The following is a 4,885-nucleotide window of genomic DNA, read 5'->3' on the forward strand; positions in this document are numbered from 1 at the left end:
GTGCACAATACGTGACTAAGACAAAATGTGATCAGATGCAGTTCTGGCATTCTGCCTCCTTGCACTGCAGTAGCAAGGTGTTTAACAGCTCTATGCTGTCCATGCTAATGAAGAGGAATGGCTGTGACTAGTAAGGGAGGACTAGAGGGTTGTAACTCCAGACTTCAGGAGGAGATTGGATGCAACAGACTAATTTTTAAAGTGATAACTTTTTTTGTCACATTCTCTTTCTCAAAAAATGCTTTTTATTTGGTTGCTGATCATACCCACAACTGCACATGATGGCTGTACTGAAAGAAGGTTAAAGAATAAAGGTTAAAGAAGGCTCAGCAGTCAGGAAATGCCTTGGGCAAGCATTCCACACAATGCTAAGTTGGCACTCCTGGGTTAGATTGCATTCCACCTATTAGGTATGTAAGTGGATGTAGGCACCTAAGCACCACTGCATTCCACCCTGACTGAGTCTCTGATAAACAGTTCATTCAAAGGCAGGTGTGACAGTCTTAAAGATAAGGTGGGGGTTGTTTCAGAAGTAGAGGCATTAATGGATTTTCAAAGATTTGGGCAAGGTGGAATAGAATCCCACTTACGTATCCAATATACAGAATTTGTTCTGGCCCCATGCCTGTGCATTGGGATACAATCTTTATTAGCACCCAGTTTTCCCCCATGGAATGTTAGTCTCCTTCACTGAAATGCTCCGTGAAAGTGACAGCTATTAAATATTTGATCCTCACCATTCAGCATGTGGCCTCAGATTTCATAACCTGCCCCACCATTCCAGCCCACCCAGAATTTCAGTGCATTCTTTCTTCCTTTTCTTTTTCATGTCCTTGTGACAAGGTATTTAACAAAATCTCCAAATGTATTAGAATGGGGACAGGCTGTGCCATAAGTGCTTCTGCTATGGCTTCAAACTTGAAATTGCTGGGCTGTCAACTATGCACTATAGTGCCTTTACCCCCCCAGCCGCTGTGCATACTTATTCAAAATAGCCAAACAATTTTCTACCCACACAGTCCAAAATTATTTGCTGTTACACTGCAATTGTAGTCTGCAGGATAAATGTTTGAAACAAGTTATAAACATCTGTAATATTACTTACTGTTAATAAAAAATCACACCAAACCTCAACTGTACCTTCATACTGCAGCAACCAGGGAATCATGGCAAGTGTTTTAAAAATATTTTTCTCTATTAAATATACTTCTGGCTAGAAGTAGTTACATTTGCATGGTTTTGGACATTTTATTATAAAAACAAAAGTTTTTTTGTCTGTACCTACCCTAAGCCACTAACTTGATCTAAGTTACATGATTTTCTGTAAGCGGAGTAGTTTAGATTAATAGCAAACAGAACATACATTTGCCCTTTGTGCAGGGCAAATCTTAAAACAGGGTCTGCCATTTTTAAACCAGTCTGTGTGCTGAACTTCTGTTCTGTTATGGTTATTTTTTAATTTTTTTTTTGTAAAAATATATTTATCTCTCTATATATATGTTTATATATATCTCTAAACCAATCCCATTACAGAAAAACCGCACCCACACTCCCATGCACCCGTACAGAGGCCCGTTGGCCACCTGTACCCGTTACAATGTCCGCAAAACACACAAAATACACTCTCAGTCCTATCTGGTATCTCCGACCAGCCCTCTCTTCACATCCACCCATGCCCCGCTTCCGGGGTCAGGTACTCAGTTCACGGGGTCTCTTCGTCATTGTTGCTCCAGCTTCTGCTGGAGGACCCGCTGCTGCTGCTGTTGTCACTGTTGCTGTCCTCCATTCCACTTGTCTGTTCATCTTTTCCACTGCCGTCGCTCTCTGTTATAGATATAGACCAGTTTCTGATCACTTATATCACTAAAAGTGTAATGTCTGTATCTGGCCCAAGGGTTTCCTGAAGTTTATGCACTCAGAGGTGTAGGGAGACCCTGCAGTGCCCTGGTCCAAGTGCTGACCACTGGAGAGCTAGGAAGGGGATAGGGAATCTTACCTGGTTTATCTCTCCACTCTGGCAGCAGCTACTGCTGCTGTCATAGCATGGGCATAGACGGTTACAGCTGAGGAGCAAGCTCACTGCAGCAGGGGCACAAGAATGCCCCTCTCCCCACACCCCTGGGTCTCCTCAGAAATCTGTCTTATGCAGGTACAGCCCTGCATGCAAAGCCATAGAAGCTAAGCAGTACAATGGTGCCCCCTGGAATTTTTGCCATAGGAGTCCAAAGTAATGCAGGTATAGCGTGCCCCAAATCCCTAGCTCCCACTGTCTTGTAGGTACTCCTTAGTTGGAGAAAGGATAAAGGGAGATGGCCCTAACTGAAATGTGCCCTCTCTGAGGCTTGAGCAAATCAGCAGCAGTTCTTATCTGTTGCTGTCTGGCAGAAGCTCCAACCATTGAGACACTGAACATCTGGACTCAGTCTGGACTTTGGATTCTGTCTCAATGGTCTAAAAGGGGGATGGTAGGTTTTGGGAAGCCTCCATTCCTCCATATTCTTGGCTAGGTGTATGCATCAAAGATCTTGTTGTGATGGTCTCAGGACTTTGTGCAAGTGGGCTTATCAGGCTCCTGACTAGACCTCATACATGTATACCATGATCCAGAGGATTGATGGTTGCCTACACATTATACTAACAGCAGGGACTGAACATTTTTGTTTTGTATGAAGAACATGAGATAACTTCCCCAAATTCACCATACATAATTTGTAAACTATTTACACCTAATAGGTTAGATACTGTGAGAATTTTCAAGTTAATGGGAAAATTAGTTTGAAGATCAATTCAAAACCTACTACAGGTCAACTTAAGAAGTTTGTCCTTGTAGGTGTCACCTTGTGGTTATGTTCACCTAGCTGATATGGCACAGCCTTTTTAAAAATGTGCTTTCTCCTTATTCAACATAGTATTAGTGAATCTATCACCTGGCTTGTGGATGAATATTTTGGACATCAGATGAACAGTTTGATACCTAAACTTTTATTTTGAAAATAAAATGCTGTAAGCCTCCACGACTGTGAAAAAATACTTTGAACTATAAATTGTATGCTGTTTATTTCCATATCCCCATCACACAGTAAGGTTAGGGCTGTTTTAAAATTTTGCTAGCAAAGCACTGGAGTATAATGTGGTCAATAATCTTCCCTCCCTGTAATGATGTTGAAATAAAATCTTTAAAATGCTGAATACATTTCTGTATGAAGCTCATGCACTTGCAGATGACCTGGCCCAGCAGATTTTCTATTCTTAAACAATAGCCTTACATTTGCTGTTAAAACATACATTTTTCTCCTTCTATTGAGTATGCTGTTTATTCTCTGCTTTGCTTTCTTTTAATGACCTTTATTTAGGAGATGCTGTTGGTGGTGGCGTAAGTATTTTCTAAAGGTTTTGTAGCATTTTAGATCGTTATCTTTCTTTTTTCAAAAAATAACTGCCTCCTTGCATTTAAATTGGTTAGAGTAATAGAAGTGAAAGATGGAAGGAAAAAAAAAGACATCCATAAAGCCCTGTTTTCTAGAAGGATACCAGCATATAGGTCTAGGTTTTTAAGATATTGATTTCAGTGGGAGTTATATGCCTGAACACCTTTTAAAAATCTGGCTCTTAGACCCTCAATTGCCTACTTGGCACTTGACAATGGAATTAGGTTCCTGAATCAAAGGCATTTTTGCAGATTTTATACCATAACATATATAACCTGTTGTGTGTTCTCTTAGTCCTCTCTTAACCAAGCTGTACAGTAGCTTGTTTCTAACAAACCAGTCCCTTAGCTCCTCTCTTTCTATTTTAGCTGTTTTTTGAACACCACTTGATTTGTCTGTATCATTCTAGTAATAAGATATTTGGAAAACCATTTAAGTAATCTAGGTATGGGATCTTCACTTCAACAAAGTGTTTACACACAATATTTCACTTTAAGCATGAGTATACTTCAGAACAGTAGCATGCTTTAGTGCTTTGTAGGCAAAGGCTACAAAGCACTTTGTTTAGGCAAGGCTAGAGAGAGAGGTTATTAACTTTGTGTCCTGATGACTTTATAGTTGTCTTTTCTAAATTGAATCTTTTTATATTCTCTCCCCTATACCTATACCTGTCATCTTTTTAAGGTCCTCCCACCCCCCTGATATCAGTGCTTGGGTTTTGTTTCTTCATACGTTAGTTTATATTTTTTCAGTGTTGAATCTCATATTGTTTTCAATTCTTATATTTGCAGTCTCTTTAGACCCCTTTATGTGATTCTTTTTCCTATTTTAGTTCTGCACGTTATTACTTTTATTGTTTAATTTTATTGATTGGTTGCCTTAATTTCTCAATTAGATCATTAACTCATAAATGAAACACTCCAGTAAATGCCACCTCTTAATTTGATACACTGATCTCTGTACATTCTGGGTTTATCTCAGTAGTTCATAGAGGGTACAGTAGTTCTGAATGTTATATGCCGTATCAACAATGGTTCTTAATTATTTTTCCTTTATCCATAGCAGGGCTCCAGTTCCAGCTCCATTTTATTTAAAGTATAGTTATAGTATCAGAGAATTGGATTAGGGAGTTCATAGTTTTCTGCTTTTTGATCCTGGTGAACATATTGGCTTCTGGGCTGGGTCACAATCTTTCCTAGTAAGAGGCTGGCAGAGGCAGACCCAGAGGCATATAGTGGTGCAGTTGCATTCCCCTTTAGCTGTGTGCTACATGTGAAGTGAACTGCCAGGACCTCATCAGCATGTCAGCACAGCTTTACATGTGCTCTGAGCTCTATGAGCTCACTGCCATGGGGTCTGTGCAGATACTCTACTTTCAAGGAGTTCTGTAGCTTGCTACTCTTTGTTCTTTCCTCCCCTCCCCCTGCCCTCCCACTCCCACCACATTCACCAGTAGG

General features: G+C 40.2%; 1 protein-coding gene across 1 annotated transcript in view; it reads left to right on the forward strand.

The window, feature by feature from the left end:
* XG (Xg glycoprotein (Xg blood group)) overlaps nt 1–4,885 on the forward strand; it is a 31,774-nt gene that overhangs the window by 17,817 nt on the left and 9,072 nt on the right. The window lies entirely within an intron of this gene.

This window comes from Alligator sinensis, unplaced genomic scaffold, assembly GCF_000455745.1.
Source record: "Alligator sinensis unplaced genomic scaffold, ASM45574v1 scaffold395_1, whole genome shotgun sequence".
In the NCBI taxonomy this organism is placed as follows: domain Eukaryota; kingdom Metazoa; phylum Chordata; order Crocodylia; family Alligatoridae; genus Alligator; species Alligator sinensis.